Consider the following 21,557-nt stretch of genomic DNA (forward strand, 5'->3'; position numbering starts at 1 on the left):
TGTTCATGCAAGATACTTTTAATGTTATTAGCTTTTGATTGCATTTTGATTCTTGTGTATACACTATGTAGATATTTGGGAGAACTGGCAAAGGTATTAATTTTTAGTTTTTCTAAAGGTAAACTAGATTTGTGTATTAGAATTTCATTGTATTTATTCTTTAATACTTCTTTCTTTTTCATCTCCAAATGATTTTTTTTCAGCTTTTACTGACAAAAGTTTGGATTGAATTTCTAATAATTCAGAATCCCATTCTCTGATTTTTTTTTATACCAAGTTAGGGTTTTACCATAAGCTTTTAATGAATTCCATATCATTATTTTATTTATCTCTGTGGTGTAATTAATATCTAAGAAGAACTGTAATTCAGATAATAACCAGGGTTTGAACTATTTAATTTTAGTTATATATGCTGGAATTCTGGAGTTAAAGATTAATGGTTTGTACCCATTTTGAAGTTTTAGTATCAATGAATTATAGTCTGAAAAGGGGCAGAGAGTGATTGAGAAATTAATGATTTTAGAGTGTAAGTCATGGGCAGCAAATATTTTATCTATTCTAATTTGGGTACCAAATCTGTGATCTTGATGGGAAAACAACAAAGATTTATCTTCTTTAAATTTGAAAGTATCTACAAGATGAAATGATTCTACCCACTTGTTTAAAGCTTTTGATACAGATGTACACAGCGGTCTTTTATTTGTAGTTTCAGAAATATCAAATATACTGTTAAAATCTCCTCCTAATATTAAGTTGCCTTTATAATTATTGGAAATGAAATCCAAGTGTTTTTTTAACAGTTCCTGTTCCAATGCCTGGGAACCAGTATAGATTGGCTAGGGTCCATATTCTGTTATTATATTTAACTATTACTAATGGCCATAAGGCCTTCTTTATCTTCATACTTATAAATGATTTCTGGGTTAATCACATTTGTTTTCCATAAAATTGTTACCCCTTTTGTCTTGGTCTTATAAGTGGACTGCGTCAATATCATACAGTCCTTAGGATTCCATTTGTAATTGTCATTTGTTTTGAAATGAGTTTCTTAAAGGAAGACAATTTGTGCTTTGTTCAGTTTTAAATATTTCAGTAGATTTGATCTCTTGCTAGGATTGTTTAAGCCATTGGTATTTAAAAATAATAAAATTAAATCCATCTTAGATTATTTAGACTATGTATTTTTTGTTTTATTGTGACTATTAAACATTTTCCTCTAATAACTATAAAGTATATGTTTGAGCTTTTAAAGGAAATTATCGGTTTTATACTTTGAGTGTTTACCAATAAAGTAATGTTTTGGTCAGGCATACTAAAATGTTTTTGTGAAATAAATTTAAATTAATAAATGTTAACAAAACTAAGATCCGCACTAGCCATGGAATGAAAATCCATCATATTATCACTCATACCTTGACAATCCAGAACATCTGAGCTCCATAAATTGAATTATCATATGGAGAATATTTGTAATAGGAATAAGCAATATTTACATTATTTTGAACAGATATAGCACTATTGTAGATTAGACATAATTCTAATACAATATAAATGTCTACTTATTGTGTAAGCAATTAATATTTAAATGAAAGATAGATGACAAGCAATTCAATCATAGTAAAGTAGGATGTATCATATATAAAACCTCAGTAAAAGATTATAGCACACAGTTATTTAACATATTCACCCTTATTGATGAAGTCTTTCAAAACTTTTTATGTAATATAAATAGATGGTAATATTTATACCTGTTTATAATACAATGTATTTTACTGGATATATCAGAAGTTATAAAATAGCAAGAGCGAAAAGCCACCAGCCGAATAAAATATAAATTATTTTATTTGAAACAGCAAACTTGTAACTAAACAGACTTTAACATTAACAATCAAATAATTTCACCTGAATGAATAGAAATAAGCGCTTTAGTTTAAAAAGTTTTAAACTTCATCAGACAATCAGTTAAATTACATCACTTCCTTATATAAGCTTCTCTTTTTTCAAAAAATCTAAATTATAAATTTTATTGTAATATAAGAACTTCTATTAATGTATATATGAGGGAAGGTAAAATATTTCCAAACAGTCACTTTTTCACTACTGGGCATCCTCGTTTTGTATTAGCCATGGGAGCGGAATTTTTTGAAAAAAGAGAAGCTTATATAAGGAAGTGATGTAATTTAACTGATTGTCTGATGAAGTTTAAAACTTTTTAAATGAATGCGCTTATTTCTATTGTTTCTTCAGGTGAAATTATTCGATTGTTAATGTTAAAGTCTGTTTAGTTACAAGTTTGCCGTTTCAAATAAAATAATTCATATTTTATCCAGCTGGTGGCTTTTCGCTCTTGCTATTTAGTAGTTTGTCGGTTTCAACTGTAATATATCAAAAGTTATATTTCATTGTTTGCCAGCATTTAAGTAATCACTTTACTTGTTGCTAACTTATTTAAAGCATCAAGTTTGTTTTATCTGAACATTGATGAAAGTTAGTGCATTTTAATTATCAGTGCATCCCTCTTCCACCATTTCCTACACATAAGGATTTTCATATCTGTCATTTCTTATTATAAAATGAGTGACATAAGTTAAAAACAAAAAATTCATTCACTTAGTATGATTAATGATTACAAATTCCCTTTCTGTATTTATAAATTGCCATGTTATGGCATATACTGAAAGTTTTTAGATTTAAATGGCAACATTCTATTTTGTATACTCAACAAAGATTAAACTGAGTGATTATTGTCAATTTAATATTATTTGTTCAGAATGTGATTGTTACATTCTGTGACATTCCTAGTTCAGGCTTCCATTGTTTCCCTTGAACAACTTTGTCAATTTGATGTCATGTATAAAACATTAGTTACCTTGGTAATAGCTGAAGTATTATATATATGGTCAAGATGGGTTACAAAACCAGAATTCAAGTTAAACCAACTATATTACTTGTTAGGCACATTTACTTACATGAGAAAACCATCATGCTTCCCCTTGATGTTCAATATAGTGTATGTAATTTATGACAAGTTAAAACAGTAGTGTTATTATACACAAGCCCATGTTATTAAACTGAGTGTCTATTGTCAATGTAATATTATTTGTTCAGAAAATGATTGTTACATTCTGTGGCATTTCTAGTTCAGGCTTCTATTGTTTCTCTTGAACAACTTTGTCAGTTTGATGTCATGTATAAAGCATTAGTTACCTTGGTAACTGCTTAAGTATTATACATGGTCAAGATGGGTTACAAAAACTACAATTCAAGTTAAAGTAATTACATGACTTGTTATGCATATTTACTTATATAAGAAAATCATAATGCTTCCCCTTGATGTTCAATTTAGTGTATGTCATTTATGACAAGTTAAGACAGTAGTGTGATTATACACAAGCCCATGTTATTAAAACCTGTCTTTAATATCTAAATTCAGCAGACTGCTTCATCTTATATGATGATTATACATTTTATGTCTAGATTTAATAAAATCATAGATTATGTGTGTTTTTTTTTTGGCTGTTGCTTAGTTATTTGAGAGACCACAAGCTGTAATGCTTATTATTAGCTCCTTCCAAGCATGTTTATACAGTCCATACACTTTAAATTATGAGATCCTTCTAGTTTCTTATTTGTTATATTTCCATCCTTACATACACACATATCAACACTTCAAGCATGGGCAACAATGCCCATCCAGTTTTGCCAGAATACCATTCACTAGTTCATGTAGTGTGTTTCCAGGCTGTTCTTAGAATATCCAAACCAATATTTGTCCTGTTCCATTTTACCAGCCTGTTCCATGCAGTGGCCACTCAGAGAGTGAACCACTCAACACACCTTCTATTCCCACAGATATTTCCATGAAGGAAATCTGATGACTCTCTAGCACTTCCTGGCAACCCCAAACACCCCTAGAATCAGCTATCCTCATATGTCCAATATGTCCATGCAAGCTCAACTCCCAGACCACTGCAAAGGGTATTGCACAAGACCAAGTGCTCTTAGTCTTTCACAATAACTCAGACTTCCAGTCATATATAGATCCTTAATGTGTTTGGAGCAAAATACATTTTAAATATAAAATTGCGCTTATTTTTTATTTATTTTTTTATCAAGAATCAACTTAATGAGCTAAATGAAGTGTTGGGAGATCATCAATATGTGTACCTGTGGTTTAAAAAAGCCCTTTTATTATATTTTTTTTAAAACCAAAAACTTCATTGCCGAGAATCATCTTGGAGGTTCCTCAGAGCCTTTAAGCATTATCGTCACTTTGTCTCCATTACCAGAGCAACATGGGAGTGTGTGTTTCTGTTACTGTGTCTGTGTACTGCATACCAGAGGCTTGCAATGCACCTGAAGTAAAGCTTCACTTTACTGCAACTTCAAGCCTAAATTCCCTCCCTTTCAGCAAAGCGGCAGTCAGGAAAAGAAAGGAGAGCAAACAGATAAAAAAAAAAAAAATCTCCCAACGAGCCGCCATAACAAGAGATAACACATTCTTCCAGCCTTCCCACCTCTCACTCAGCAGAAGTATAAACAAACTATTCTCTTCTAAAATATCCCAAATCACAGTTTTATCCACTCTCTTCCCATGGATCCAGGCTAAAACACCAAATGTCTCTTCCTAATACACAAGCATCAGTAAACCTCGATCACAAGCCACAACCCACAGCTTCCCGGAGACATAAATGGCAACATACAACAGGTACCAGACACAACTGCATCCACACACACCATGTCAGGCTTAATCAAACAGCACTCAAAGCTATGATACCTGCCATAATTGACATTAACTATGTTTAGACAGAATAATAATGACATTTGTACTAGCTGCCAGACAAGGCTGCATCCATGCACACCATATCAGGATTGATCAAACAGCACTCGACGCTATGATACCTGCCATAATTGATATTAACTATATTTTTAGACAGAATAATGATGACATTTGTGCTAAGAGCTTGCTACTATTATTTAACCAGTAAATACATGACATTTCCAAATCATACTTTAACTGAAGAGGGCATTAGTCTCCATGACAGCATTTTTTTTCAAAACACTCTACTGCTACTGCTATTATATATGATGTTATTTTGTTACATTTGAGTCTGAACTCTGATGAATGGTACCTTGTTGAATTAATTAATTACTTAAATTATTATAAGTAAAATCAATGAAAAATGAACAAGATAAGTATTCATTGAGTTCAAGTAGGGGAATAGAAACTTCTATGTGTCTATTATATGTTGCTTTGTTTGACTTATATATAATGTAAATAGTAACCCATCTTGACCTAACTTTGTTTGTGAAGAATTATTGGACTCTTTGAACATTCTGAATAAATCATTACTATTTCTGTTATTTATGAAACCCTCCTTTTTTAAATAAAAACAGATGACAAGTGATGTACCATATCAGTTGATACTTTGAGAGATGTAGTTGTAAGAGTTAGTTTTTGGGGACAGCTATCTTGGAATCAGGTTTTTGTTTCTTCTTCTTTCTAGTATTAGTTCAATGATTTGTTACTTTTATTCTTTTAAGAGAAGGGGCCATTCATTCCATTTCTTCTGGGATAGACATTATGTTGTTGTTTTTGATGAAAATAGTAGCTTCTTCTAAGTCATTAAAGGTTCTCATCTCATTATCAAAAACTATTTTTATGTTGGCTGGAAAGGCCAGCTGTGCTTTAATGTTGTTATGTTTCAACAGTTTTATTATTAGCCAGACTTTTTTCCTTTGTTCTAGTATTCTGTAAGAATAATCATTGTCAAACCTTATTAGGCTTTGGGTGATTTTCTCCAACACATTTTAATATTAGTTCCTTTTCCAGAAATGAAATAAATTTTAGAACTATGGATCTAGGTGGAGTATTTGTTGAGTTAGAAGCAGGTTTCTTCAGTGCTCTATTGGCCCTTTCAATTCCAAATGAAAGTCCCTCTTTCAAGTCTAAAAATTCAGGATTCCAGGTTGTTAAAAATGAAATAATGTCTTCATCTTCAGTGTTTTCAGGCAGACCAAATATCCTTATGCTGTTTCTCCTTTCCCTGTTTTCTAAGTCACCTATTTTGTTAAGCAGCCATGTATTCTGTTTAAGCAGTCATTCTTTTTGGAATTCTTCCTCTTTGGTTCTACCTTCAATGTGATTTAGAGAAGTCTCTATATTTATTTTTGTATGGTGTTGCTGTAGTAGTTCCTGAAAGAGTATCAGTCTGTTTTTGAGAATTTAATTTGAGGTTTTCCAAGTCATTTTTAAAGCCACCCATCTTCAAAGATAGCTCCTGTAAGGCAGATGTCATCAATTGCAGTTCTTTTTTCAAAGCAGCATCCGGATGAGAATTCCTTGAGCTGTTCATATTCAGTGACTCAATATATTTCCAAGTTACTCGACAGGAAAATTTTTGTATATCTCCACCAAAATTGATATTTTTGTAGTTTAGTAGTTTAACTATAGTTTTCTGATGTTTTAAACTTGAAAATAATAAAAATTTCCTATATTATTATACCAGTTTATGGAGCTCTCAAAATTCACTGCTCTCAGTTGGCCATCTAGGATCTACCCTCAGGAAGCCATTCTTGTCCAGCTGCCATTTATGAGATGCTGATGTCTGTCTGTTCAAACTGCCTTCTGTGTGTTTTCTTGACCTGGACCCACAGGTTAAATATGAGAATAGGTTGTGCCAAAATAACCAGATTCATTCCATATGGAATGCAAGAGTGGGTCTTTCCCTATCTGGTCATGTGCTACAATATAAATGTACTGTCTGTCACAATCTGCCAAGTCCCTGGTTTGAGAAATGACTGCAAAGCTGTCAGGAACAGGTGGATGACTAAGAGCTCTTTAAGGCATCTGATGTGCTTCTTTCTCTGAGATGAAAACCACCAATCATAATCCAAAACATCTGCAGTCATAGTCTAACTTTCTGTTTGAGGCACAAAAGATAATCTTTTGTTGCTGGCAGTTTCTCTGCATGACCGCTGCAACTCCTTCACTAAAGCTAAAATTAGTGTAGTGCTCTAAGGTCTGAACATTGTGGCTCCAAAGACTGTCCAGATATCTTCACAGTTTCATCATAGGAAATCTGTTAATGGGAATAAGAAGGATGGACAAACACACTTACCCTTTAGCCTTAAAGGAGAGCCTTGCTGTCACATCTTTGTTGGGCGGGGTAGACAAGAAAGGAATTACTTCACCACTAACACCCTTTTTCTCCCAGGAATCTGTGTGAGAAGAAAGCAAATATGATTTCTAACAATTAAAAGAATTCCTCAGCCTGTTAAAACACACTGAAAAGTTAGTATGTGGCCAACTGTGCTGTCTCTAGAGAGTGGGTCTGCATCCAGCAATCAGCCAATTATGGGTTAACTATGCACCCCCTGAAGCATTAGGTGGGCAAAGACTGAAAAGACTTAATACCTTGAATGAAGCTGAAAGGCCATATAGTAAGGAGCCAACCAGTAAAGATAATTCCAAACCTGAAACTTCAGGATAACCATTTAAAATGTCAGGACTGCTGAGTCCTTGATTGTGGAGTCTGAATGATGGAAAATCTAGAGTTACATATACTAAATCTAAGACTGCCATTTGTCAAACTATTCCCTATTCACAGAGGTATGGCAATCTTGTATTTAATATACAGTCGTTTAGGGACTGGAGGTTTGCCCCCACATCAGAGGGTGTAGGGAGCCTTTTTATTCTGAAAAAAAAAAAAAAACAAGTTTAAAGAAGAAAGTGATGCTCAATATTCAGATCAACAACTGCTTGTGTGCTAGTAGCCCACAACATACTTAATAACTACCACTTGCTCTAATTGCCAAGTACACTAACTCCAACTAGCCTGATCATAGCCAACTACTTAGTCTTCCCACCACACAACCCTACTGCAATGCATAACCTAACCACAACCCTAATTCTATAACTCCCGCCCACTCCCCAGCTCTAACCATAGTACTCCTCACCCCAAACATAAAAACCCAGATTGTTCCCAAACCCTAAAACTTTCTCCCCCTTCTGCTCTCTAAACCTAAATCCCTCTCCTGATCGCTGTTTGAAACCCTAACCTGCACTCACACCCACTTCCATTTCCTCCCCATGGCTGCTGGATTTACCTCGCTCAAACTTGGCTACTTTCAGGCAAGATGTGGCAACTCCAGTCTATCCACAGAGCGGCAGCACATCACCTGAGTATGTATACAAGTTACAGCACAAGAGCCAAGTAGTGTGAACTGCAAGGCACCTGATTCCGTGTCAGTGAGATTGTGAAATTCGACCCCAGGGACTTGGCTGCTTGAATTAAACCCTCAATATTCAATCTTCTCCTGCATTTTCAGTCCGTCTCTCTCTCTCTCTCTTTTTTTTTTTTTTGGCATTTTGGGATTCAAGAGTTGCAAGTCCAGACATTTCAATAAGAAGTCAATTTAAGGCAAGGAGTGTTAGAATTGAGAGGATTATTTTGATAAGTAGCTTTCATACCCAAGTATAGCAGCTTAGCATTTTGCATAAAACAGAAGAAAGCATGTGAAAGACCAACATTTTAATCAACTCCATCTTTATGAAGCCTCTAGGGTTTGTCATGTGTAGAAAAGGACCTTAACTGGTCTTTCCTTGGTATTAGAACCTTGAATAAAACCACAAAAACCAAGAACCAAAAACAGACTTCCAATAAAAACCAAGAAGAAACTGTTCCACGTACAAAATTACGTTTATTGAGTGCTTTCGTCAGCCTCAATCAGCTGACTTCATCAGAATAAAAAACTCAATGAAATGAAGCCATTTTATATAAAAACCAAAGTCACCTGACTTAAAATTAGTCTTGTTTAAAAACTGTAGTGTCCATTTAAAGCACCAATGCACTATAAAAAACACCTCTGTGCACACATTTCAAATAAGTGATCCCTCTTACCCTCATACACATAAAAAAATAGTTAATTCAGCATAAAAAACAATAACTATTACAACCAAATAACTTAAAGTTGTTGACCCTAAGTTAAACTACAGCAGCAATCTCATGTATAACTATTGTTAATCCCCCCCCCCAAAAAAAAAAAACTCATACAGTCCACTACTATCTCTGATAGGACCTCAATCTTAAAAGAACTACTGATATTAAGGGCATCATTAAGTCCAGGGAATTTGTTGGCATTCAAATTAATTTGCCAATACAGTTTTCTAAACTCCAGGTAGTCCTCCCATGGGCCACCACGTGGATCCTGCAAAACCTTTTCTATGACCAAAAACTAAAATTCATGTCCAGAGAACTGGGTAGTGTGTTTAAATAAGGTGTTGCTACTGTTGCCAATCCTGATGTCTCTAACATGCTCAGAGTTCCTTTCTTTCAGACATCTCTTAGTTTTCCCTATGTAAAATCCCTGGCATTTACACCACAGCGCCGCATATACTATTCCCCTTGTGGAACAATGTTTTCCTTGTTTTAAATTTTGGTCATTGAAAAGGTTTTGCAGGATCCATGTGGTGGCCCATGGAAGGACTACCTGGAGTTTAGAGAACTAAATTGGCAAATTAAATTGAATGCCAGCAAATTCCCTGGACTTAATGATGCCCTTAGTATCAGTAGTTTTTTTAAGATTGAGGTCCTATCAGAGCTGGTAGTGGGCTGCGTGTGTTTTTTTTTTTGGGGGGGGGATTAAAGTACAGTTGTGTACCTACCATAAATGTAGATGTTTGAGTGTATTCACTGTTGCAGTCATTACTCTTGGGGTTATCCTGCTGGCAGGCTACCCTCAGTCGGCCAGAATTCCAAAGTCTAGGTCCGGCGTCGGTTGTTGTCGCCTCTTCCCTGACGTCAGTGCGCCAGGGGTATAAAAGATGCAGCCGATGCCATTTTCTTCAGTTTTTTCTTGCCCCAGATGTCAGGTGCCCCCCAAATTGGTAGGCTGAAAAATATGCCAATAAAAATGCATGCACAAAAATAACATTTCCTTCATCTACAAGCAAATACACCAAATAGGTTGTATAGGATAGAGAAGTTCAGATAAGACCCAGCAAAGAAAAGGGGGGTGGTGGGTGGGTAACCTGGACTGCAACAGTGAATACACTCGAACATCTACATTCATGGTAGGTACACAACTGTACTATGTTCATCGTGTTTCACTGTTGCAGTCATTACTCTTGGGTTGAATCCCAAAGCTGAGGATGGGTGGCTGGACTAAATGGGATTAGGAGAGGTTATGTGGCCCTGCAGAACTGCAGTGGCAAAGCCTGCTCTGGACTTAAAGAGGTAAGCGGTAGTGCTTTGTGAAGGTGTGCACTGAACTCCAGGTTGCAGCCTCTAAGATATCTTTGGTTGGTACTCCTCTGAGGAAGGCTGCTGAAGTGGCTGCTGCTCTGGTGGAATGAGGCCTAATGCCCTTAGGCACTGATTTGCCATGTTGAGAATAGCAGAAATGGATGCAATGGCCTATCCATTTGGAAACAGTCTGTTTTGAGATAGCCTTTCCTTGTGATCCTACAGCATATGACACTAAAAGTTGCTCAGTCTTTCTGAAAGCTTTAGTTCTGCCCAAGTAGAAGTGTAGCTGCCTGTGTATGTCCAAAGAATGCAGAATTTTCTCTCCCTTGTTCTGTGGATTTGGATAAAAGGTAGGCAAGTGAATGGTTTGGTTGAGGGCCAGACTGGACACCACCTTAGGCATAAATGTAGGGTTTGTCCTCAGAGAAACCCTGTCTGGATGAAAAATGATCAAAGGTTCCACAGCCATGAGTGCTTGTAACTCCGATACTCGCCTTGCAGAAGTTATTGCTAGGAGCAGAGCTGTTTTCCAGGATAAGAATTTTATATCTGCTGCTGATGCTGGCTCGAAAGGAGGCAGTGTGAGTTTTTCCAAAACATAGTTGAGGTCCCAGGCCGGAATTGGTGCTCTCCTTGGAGGCCTAATGTTTTTGGCCCCTCTGAGGTACTGCCTTATTAAAGGATGAGAAAAGATAGGTGGTTCCACATTGTAATGGGCTGAAATGGCAGAGGCATGAATCTTAATTGATGAGAAAGAAAGGCCTTTGTTCAGTATCTCAGTTAGGTATTGTAAAATCTGAGGGATATTTGGTACACACGTGTCAATGCCTTGTTTCTGGTTCCAAGCACAGAATCTCTTCCATTTCTCTGCATAAGATTTTCTGGTACTGGGCCTCCTGGCCTCCAAGATAACATCCATAACAGCTTTTGAAAGAGGAGTGTTCTGAATAGCTACATTATCAGCCATGCTGCCAGATTTAAGGTCCTGAGTTGGCTGTGCAGGATCTGATTGTTTTGTTGGGTCAGCAAGTGAGAAGTTTGAGGCAATATCCATGCTGGACCTTGAGACAAGCTCTTTAGGATTGGGTACCAGTGCTGGCGTGGCCAGTCTGGTGCAATCTGTATTATTTTTGGCTTCTCTTGTCTGACCTTTAGGAGTACCCTGGGAAGGAGAGGCAGTGGAGGAAAGGAATATACTGTTAGATTTTTCCAGCTGAAGGATAGGGCATCCACTTTCCATGCTTGCTTGTGATAAATCATTGTGCAAAATCTCTGCAATTGGCAGTTGTGAGGGGAGGTAAATAGATCTATGTCTGGGCATCCCCATTTCCTTATTATCATACTGAAGACTTGTGGATCCAGTTTCCATTCATGGGGATCCATGAGGTTTCTGCTTAGTTCGTCTGCCAGAGTATTTGTCTTTCCTGGCAGGAATTGTGCTTGCAGGTGAACTTGAAAAGCCAATGCTGTGTCCCGTAAGGTCATTGCTTGTCTGCAGAGGGGTAGGAATGTGTACCTCCCTGCTTGTTTATGTACCACATGACAGTAGTGTTGTCTGTCTTTATCAGTAACTGTCCTGGATGAAGCAGGCCCTTGAAAGCTGTCAGGGCATTTTGAACAGCTAGCATCTCTTTTTGATTGATGTGAAGATGCATCTGGTTTACAGGCCATGTGCCCTGAATACATTTTCCTGCCATATGGGCCCCCAGGCATAATCTGATGCATCCATTGTCAGTGTCTGTCTGGCTGTGGGTAGACTGAATGGCAGACCATTGTTGGGGTGACAGGCTTCTGCCCACCATCAAAACTCCTGTTGCAGGCAGGGAATGAGTGTAATTACTGTCTCCGGGCTGTGGCAATGCTGAGTCCAAACACTTTTTAGATACCACTGTAGTTTCCTCATATGCAGTTTGGCATATGGAATTAGTAGAATGCAGGATTTTCCTTGCAGGTAAGTGGGTTTTTGTTGCCAATTTCTTGAAGTAAGTAGTCAGATGCTTTTGTTTGTCTGGCGTGAGATAAGCCATCTGGGCAGTTGTATTTAAGCTTGCACCCAGGAATATTATCTCTTGAGAGGGCACTAGTTTTTATTTATTTTCATTTACTGTGTACCTTAGGCCAATTAGTAGTCTTTTTACAAACGCCAGATGCTTTAGAAGAAAGTCTTTGGTCTCTGCTTGAATTAGGCAGTCGTCCAAGTAGGGATATATTTGAATTCCTTTTTGTCTGCAAGATGCAATTACTGGTGCCAGGCATTTTGTGAAGACCCTGGGTGCAGTAGATAAGCCAAAGGGCAGTGCAGAGAATTTGTAATGCATTGAGCCAGCTATGAATCTGAGGTATCTTCTGCAAGATTGTCTGATTGGGACATGCAGGTATGCCTCTTTTAGGTCCAAAGTTACGAGCCGAGCCAAGCCAAAGTTACGAGCCATGGGCAGTAGCTGCTGTAGAGTCAACATCTTGAATTTTGAAACTTCCAGAAACGTATTTAGTTTAGACAGGTTCAGTACTGGTCTCCAGGTTTTGTCCTTTCTGGGTACTAGGAAAAGTCTGGAGTAAAATCATTGCCCCTGCTCTTGTGGTACTTGCTGAATGGCCCTCATGTCCATGAGGGCTGTAATTTGTTTTTGTGCCTCTGCCCATTGATTGTGTGGCAGGTCTGGCATACCTTTTGACCTTGGTAGAGTGTGAAAATGGAACCTGTAGCCTTGGGACACTATGTTCAGAACCCATTTGTCTTGGGTAACCATTTTCCAATTTGATGAAAAAAGTGCTAGTTTTCCCCCTAAGGGGGCTGCCAAAAGAAAAGTGCTTGGATCTGTTAGAGGAAAGTCATTGGGACTGTTTCCTGTAGGGCTGTGATTTGTCTTCTCCACTTTTGGAGGTAGGAGCACCCCATTGTTTAGGCCTGTATGAGCCTTGGGGCTGAGATCTGCCTCTGGGATGCCTGTATCTGCCCCTTTGTGGCCTGTCTGACACTGGAAAGGACCAATATTTAGAGTGCCAGTTCCTGCTAAACCTGGGCGGCTGTATCTGTAAGAAATCCTTGACTGTTTGCATGGATTTTGCTTTATCCTCCATTTTTTTCAACACCTCTTCTGCTTTAGTACCAAACAAAGTATCATGCTGTAATGGTGCATATAATGATTTTGCTTTAACATGATCAGGCAGATTCTGTTCCTTTAACCAAGCATGCCTTCTAACAACAGAACCTGTAAAAGCGGCCCTGCAAGAGGTCTCCAGTGAATCATAACCACATTGCAAAGTATGATTTCCCACTTGTTCAGCTGCATGCAATAAATCCTGCAATTCCTTGTTCTCTGAACATTCAGTATTTGTCAACAATTTCTGTTTAAGCAGTGACATTAAATATTGCTGATATTTAAGCATATGAAACTGACAATTTAAAGCCCTTACAGCCAGGGTAGCAGAGGTGTAGACTTTTTCCCCATCTGTGTAGAACCCTAGAATCCCTAACAGAGGGGACCGGGTTTTTTACAGTGGAAGCTTTGACCCCTTTGGGATCCTGAGATATAGTCTCTGGGTCAGCAGCAGGGTTTTTATATAGGAATTTATGAGAATCCAGGACCCTGTAGTATCTGTCTGGCTTAGCAGGTGCAGGGGGTAAAGAGTCAGGGGACAGGCTGGACTCTGAAAATACATCATCTACAATTTCTAGAACAGGTGAAATAGCAAGGGGCCTGTGCTGAGGAAGTAGCAGAAAGTCTCTGAGCCTTTTCTTAGATTCAGAATAATCTTGGCTCTCCCAATGGAAATGCTCCCTCATGGTATGCAGGGTTTCCCCAAAAGAATAATCCTCAGGAGGAGAGGCTGAAGGAATGGATTCTTCAGCATCAGAATCCTCATAGGGAAGCATGGAGTAATCCTGTTCAGAAGAGGAATCAGAGGAAACAGAAACCTGATCAGGAGAATCATACTCCGTCTCTTGCCTAGGCCTCTTATCAGGAGGGGGATGGGAGCCCCTGATCAAAGTAATTAGGTCTTCGGCCATTTAGAGCATCTGTTTTTTAGGCATGGAAGTCTGAGCATGAGAATGCTGTACTTGTTTCTTTGTCTTTAGAGCTGCTTTAGTCATTGTCTTTGAAGCTGAAGATGGCTTAATATATAGTTGTGTAGGTCTGAAGACACCCTCAGAAGCTAATGCCTGCTCAGTGGCTCTGGACCCATCTGAGGGAATGATTTCCGAGTGTCCAATGCCTTGAGTATCCAGAGGCCCAGTTGGCTCCATGTGGGAGTCAGAAGCGGCCTGTGGCTCTGAGGTAGCGGGCGCCAGGGGCTGCGAAAGTGCCTCACTGAGAACTGGCGAACCGGCGACTGACCTAGCAGAGGCCTCATCGGTTTTGGACCTTGGATGTCTATCCTTTTCCTTGTCCTTGCGTTTTTTGTAAACTCCGGTTGTCAGCTGGTCCAACGACATTATATAATTAAATCTTCGGCCAAAGTAATGAAATGCAAAATCGAACCGACGCTTAATAGTGCATTGGTTAAATCTAGCACAAAACCGACAGCTAGCAATGTTGTGATCAGGGCCTAGGCAAGGAATACAGTAATAGTGAAAATCCTTATGAGGTATTTGCTTCCCACAAGAAATACAATTGTTAACTTTTTCTGACATCGGTCTGGAGCAAGAAAAAAGTTTCCCCAATGAGGTACTTAGCTTTAATGAAGACTTTGGTTCTGAAATTCGGATTTGAATATCTCAGGAGTCGGCTGACCGGCACTTGCGAACTGCTTTTGCTTCCGGCACCACGTGGCAAGAAAGACTGAAGAAAATGGCGTTGGCTCCATCCTTTATACCCCTGGCGCACTGACGTCAGGGAAGAGGAGACAACAACCGACGCTGGACCTAGACTTTAGAATTCTGGCCGACTGAGGGTAGCCTGCCAGCAGGATAACCCCAAGAGTAATGACTGCAACAATGAAACACGATGAACATCAATAGTTATACAGGAGGTTGCTGCTGTAGTTTAACTTAGGGTCAACAACTTATTTGGTTGTAAGAGTTATTGTTTTTTATGTTGAATTAACTAATTTTTTATGTGTATGAGGGTAAGAGGGATCACTTATTTGAAATGTGTGCACAGAGGTGTTTTTTATAGTTTATTGGTGCCTTAAATGGACACTACAGTTTTTAAACAAGACTAATTTTAAGTCAGGTGACTTTGGTTTTTATATAAAATGGCTTCATTTCATTGAGTTTTTTATTCTGATGAAGTCAGCTGATTGAGGCTGATGAAAGCACTCAAACAGAATTTTGTACGTGGAACAGTTTCTTCTTGGTTTTTATTGGAAACCTTGAATAAAAGCCCCTGCAGAATGCTGATGGAGGGAGGGTTCTACTGAAATTAAGGAAGAGCTGCTGGGAGCTGTCTTAATAGGGTGTCAGGGATTGGTTGTAGCACTAGAAGGGAATGAAATGCTGTGGTGCAACATGTGAAGACCACTAATGTCCATTTGATTGCAGCTGTAAGGATCTAATACTTCATAAATTGAAATAAACTTCTAACTATGTAATCGGGGATCCAGGACTGAGGCTAAAAATGGTGGCTGAATGTGTGGCATGGAACTAGAAAAATAACACTTGTCTTTGTTATTGACAGGTTTACTGTTGGCACTTTCTTCCTGCCAAATGCTGCTTTTCACAAAGTCGTTGCCTCTTGTTATCCTCCTAACCATTTTCTACAGAAAAGACAAACCTTACAGAAGTAACTTCTGTACAGTTGGAAACTGCAAAAATGAAAAAAGAAGTTATGCATTCACCATAATGTTCCATGTGAGATGTTCATTTCACCTTCATTCTTACAGACTGCTTCAGAGCTGATCCTCAGCTCTGAGTTGGCCTACTACAAAGCTCGAGGTCAAGTCCCTATTCCATGATGCACCTGGAGTTACCTCAGATCTTGTTTGCTGCGTATAATAATACCATGTGTCATTCTATCATTCTTTAGGAAAAAGCCATAGAAGGATTTAGCAACCAGGGAGAATCTAGTATTTTGGTCCTCGAAAAACCCTGGTGGGGGTAGGAGGGTGAGAAGTAAGAATGAAGGTGAGATGAACAACTCACATGGAACGTTATGGTGAGTACATAACTTCTTTATGTGAAGTTGTTCTATCTTGCCATTCATTCTTACAGATGTGTAGCATCCCAAGCACCATCTTTCTCGGGTGGCTCACGGGAGTATGTTTTTCAGGACAGTAGACCCAAAGGAAGCCCTGTCCCTGGAGGCCTTGTCAACTTTGTAATGAGTGATAAAGATATGAGATCTTGACCAAGTGGCTGCTGCACAAATGTCTATAGGAAGCCTAACAGAAAAAGCAGATGTGTACACTGCTCTGGTAGAATGAGCCTTAATTCTGTGTTGTAAGGGCATATTAGCAACTAAATACACAAATGTGATACAACCGGATAACCATTTAGACAGTGTTGTTTTTGCCACTGGCATACCTTTTCTGGAATCTGAAAAGGAAATGAAAAGCTGTTCTGATTTTCTGAACTCTTTTGTTCTATCCAAGTAAACTCTGAGCTGTCTATGAACATCAAGCTTGTGCAGCATATACTCTAAGTTGTTCGTGTGTTTGGGAAAAAACACTGGCAAATCTATAATCTGGTTAAGGTTAGTTTCAGTACAAACTTTGGGCAATAATGAAGGATTTGTTCGCACGGAGACTCTGTCAGCATGGAAAATCAAATAAGGAGGCTTTATGGACAAGGCCTGAAGCTCAGACACTCTACGGGCAGAAGTGATGGCTACTAAAAAGATAGTCTTCATGACAAATATTTCAAATTGCATGAGGAAGCTGGTTTGAAAGGTAGGAAAATAATGCATGGAAGCATAAAATTTAGATTCCATGGGGTATAAGGGGATTTCACAGGTGGCCTGAGTTGAAAAGTCCCTTTGAGAAAGGCTTTGAATAGTTTGTGTGACATTATGTTTAATCCTTCAAAGCCAAGGTGAAAATTAGAGATAGCAGCAAGTTGAATCCGAACTGTTGCTGCTGCAGCTCCTTTATTGAAAAGCATAGTCAAGAACTCTAATACGGAGGCAAGAGGGGCTTGGTAGGGATCAATGCTATTTTGAGAGGCCCTTATAGAAAATCTTTTCCATTTACTAAAATATAGCTTCCTAGTAGAGGACTTATGAGAAGATATCAGAATCTGATGCATTTTATTTAAGAGGTTATGGAACCTGGCTATGTTGGGAATTGGAGCAGCCAAGCTGTCAATTTCAGGGACTGAAGAGAGGGATGAAGATCCCCTGACGAATGCATCAGAAGATCTGGAACTGGGTCCAGAATCCAAAGGTCTTCCAATTGATGAAATTGAAGGAAGGGGAACCAAATCTGACGAGGCCAATGAGGGATTATTAGAATGATGGTCCTTCCCAGGGCTTTTGCTTTCTGTAATACTTTGAGTAGCAAGGGAATTGGTGGGAATGCATAGAGGAGACCCAGAGGCCAATTGTGTATGAGTGCGTCACTTGAGGCTTCTCCCGGAAGGGGAATCAGGGCAAAGTAGCTTCTGCATTTCATGTTCATGTGGTTGGCAAAAATGTCGCATCAAGGCTGGCCCCACCTATGGAAAATTCTCTCCGCTATTTCTTTCTTGAGGGACCACTCGTGAAGCAACAAAATTGCTCTGCTATCACATTGGATTTCCCCAGGATGTGTGTTGCTAACAGAAAGCGCTGGGTGGATATAGCCCACTGCCATACTCTTAGGGCCTCGTGACAAAGCGGGTAGGACCTGGTTCCACCTTGTTTGTTCAAGTACCAGACCACTGACATGTTGTCTGCCTGAATTGCAATTGTTCCCAGAGGAAGAGAATCCTGGAAGCACTTGCAATGCTAAAAGCACTGCTCTCATCTCCAGTACATTGATATGCAGATTTCGCCTGTTGGGTCCATGTGCCTTGGGCTGTTCTTCCCTGAAAATGCCCCGCCACCCTATCAGGGAAGCATCCATGGTCATTGTGGCCGCTGGTGGGGGTAGAACAATAGGACGACCTATCGTTACATGAAGAGAGGTCAACCACCACTGAAGATACTTTTTGCATGTGTTTGTGATCATTATGAGATCAGACATTGGGAGCTCATGGTAAGACCATTGAGTGAATAACAGCCACTGCAGAATCCGCATGTGCATGTGACCCAACGGTATTGCTAATATTACAGCTGCCATAATGCCTAACAATTTTAGTAATTCTGATGCTGGAGCCTTGTCTTTGGATATGATATTGTAAACCTTCTGATGGAGTAGTAAGACTCTTTCTGCTGGAAGTCTCAAAGTGGTGGTGGTGGTGTCCAATTCTGCTCCAATAAAAACGATATGTTGAAATGGAGACAAGGCAGATTTTTCTGAATTTATTGTAATACCCAGATGACTGCAGAGAGACAAAGTGGTGTCCCTGGCTTGTATAAGCAGATGTCTTGTGGTGGCAGTGAGGAGCCAATCATCTAGGTACAGAAACACCTGGAATCCTAAATGTAACAGGTGTGCCATGACAACTGCCATACATTTGGTGAACACTTTGGGGGCTGTAGTAAGACCAAAGGGCAGGGCTCAGAACTGGTAATGATTGGCTCCCAGCTGGAAGCGCAGATGATCCCTGCATGTTCTGGCCATTTTTATATGGTAGTACGCATCCTGGAGATCTATGAGAACATCCAATTGTCTTTCCCTAAGAAGGGAAGTATCGACTGAAGCGTGACCACCCAGAACTTCTCTTTCTTGACAAATCTGTTTAGTCTGCTGAGGTCCAAAATAGGTCTCCAGTTCCCTGTCTTTTTTGGAACTAAAAAGAATCTTGAATAAGTTCAGGATCCTATCTGGTCTGCTGGGACTGGTTGGATGACTCTTTTTCTTAGCAATGTTTGGACCTCTACTGTTGCCTGTTCCCTCTAACTGGGTGGAAAGTCCGGGATTTTTGTTGCCAATGGAGGGGGTGCAGCGAAAGGAATGAAATATCCTCTGGAAACTATACTTTGTACCCAGTTGTCATTTGTTATTTGAGCCAGGCATCTGGATGCAAAGATAAGCAACCCCTGACTGCCTCCAGAGTAGGACAGGCTGGCCTCTTTTCAGGAGCACTGGTAGGGCTTTCTCTGTTGCCCTGGTTTTGTGTACCCCCTCTTCCACGAGAGTGGTGTCTTCCATTACTGCCTCCTCCTCTGCCCCTGGAGGAGGGTTCACCACGTGTGTCCTGAAAGGCTCCTTGAGCTTTCTGGAACCACATCTTTCCTCCCCTTTGACCCTTGAGGTAGGGTCTGGTAGGGGTGGAAAAATGGACTCCGACGGCAGAGTCTTTCCCTCCTGTTCACATCTGATCAAAGTTTCCTTAACTTTGGGCCCAAAAAGGGACAAGTCATCAAAAGGGTTGTTGACAAAGGATGACTTAAAGGGCTCCACAAAGGAACACAAGCGCATCCAGGAGAGTCTCCTAAGAGCAATTCCTGTACCCGCTGCCCTACTTGTTCCATCAGCTGCATATGAAATGAGGCGCATGGACGAGTTCACTATGGAATTGAGGGTAGCAAGTTGGGAGGCGACTTTGTCTGAAGCTCCTGCAGCCACTGTACCCTGAAGAGTATCTCCAAGCTCTTTTAGGAGATCTCTTTGCAGTCTCATAAAATGAGTGAGATAGTTCAGTGAACGCAGGGCAAAAGTCGCTGAACTGTACGTGCGCTTCCCATATCTATCCATGATCCTAGAATCTCTGTTAGGAGGATGAAGTTTCCAACATCTCCCTTCTGGTGGCTGCCACCACCACCATGGCATCAACTGGCACTCCCTTAGTAAGAAAATACTTTTTCTTGGGGGGCAGAAATAAATTTATTAGGCCTCCTGGGAACAGGCTCCATGGAGTCTGGAGACTCCTATGCCCTTCGTGAGCCCAGCTCCATGAGCTCATCAAAGGGCAGAGACATCCAAATGGTGGAGGGTTGAGACCCGAAAGCCTTCAGGAGAATAGACTTGTCTTCTGTAGGGTTGGTGGACTGCCAGTCACCCCTCTGCCTAAGGATTTCTAATATCTCAGCACATGACATATCCTCAAAGGGGGACCCTTCTGATTCATCCAAGTCGGTATCAGATGTGAGAGACTCCTGCAGGGAGTCTAACTGCTTCCACTTACAGATTCTCCTCCTGGGAACCTCATCAGTGGGAACTTCTGGTGAGGTCTCGGAAGAGCAGGGGCCACCCAATGGGGCTTCCTGAGGCTCTGGGTCTCTATGCTTAGAAAGGATCTGTGAAGCAGAAGTGGACTAAGATGCTTTTGGGGAGGAGGTAGCCAGATCTGAAGTCATAGATGTCTTAGGAGACATAACTCTCCTTATGGCTTCAAAGGCACTTCTGCTCCGATGAGAAGGGACCGATGGATATGAGGAAACCATCGTTCCCTCTGGCACTGGGACAGTAGACTCCGAACCAGAGGTAGGAGCCAAACTCATCCGAGCCAAAGCCCCGAGAAGAAAAGTCGGAACCATCAAGTCAGTCCGACTATCCTCCCCGGACCCGACTGGAGAGTGTCGGCTCCTAGACTCCTCGATCGGAGCCGAGGACATCCGAGTAAACGGGACCGATGACATGGGAACAGGCGTCGGCTCCAAAGGCTCAAGTCCAACTCCTCTGGCTCCGAAGGAATGGTATGACTCGGAGGAGGGAAAGAAGTAGATGGCAATACAGTCTTCGGTTCTGAAACCGCTTGGGTCGGAGGCAATAAAAAGTTTGCAAACGCCGGTGCCTGTAACAACTTCTGCACCACACGATCCACATCCAAATCAGAAAGGCTTATTGAGGACCAAGATGAATGGATGGATGGATGGATGGAGGCACTGATTGCAGGATTGGTGATTTAGGTACCTCAGATACCGGTTCCAGGACTGGGGACCGGCTCCAAAAAGACAAGACACTCTGCTCTGAGGGCTGTGGAGCTGACCTCAATGTTTTTTTTTTTTTTTTTACTTCCGAAGAAGTAGAAGTCTTGGAAGACTTTGAAGATTTACTAGCCCTGTCCTGGTCACTCAAAGCTTCCTGAAATGACGGTTTGACTAGTCCTCTATCAATTAACTTTCTCTTTCTCTCCTGAAAAACCCTGGAAAAGAAGGAATGACAAATGGAGCAGCTTTCCTGAAGGTGCAAGGCTCCCAAACAATATACACAGTTGACATGGCTATCTCTAATGGACATTTTCTGTCCACATTTTGGGCATTTTTTGAAACCTGACTTAGGATGTTTATCCCTATCCTGGTCAGCCATAATGAACAACACAGTATCAAAAGAAAAAAAACT

This window comes from Protopterus annectens, chromosome 10.part0, assembly GCF_019279795.1.
Source record: "Protopterus annectens isolate FY-2018-M chromosome 10.part0, PAN1.0, whole genome shotgun sequence".
NCBI lineage: Eukaryota > Metazoa > Chordata > Ceratodontiformes > Protopteridae > Protopterus > Protopterus annectens.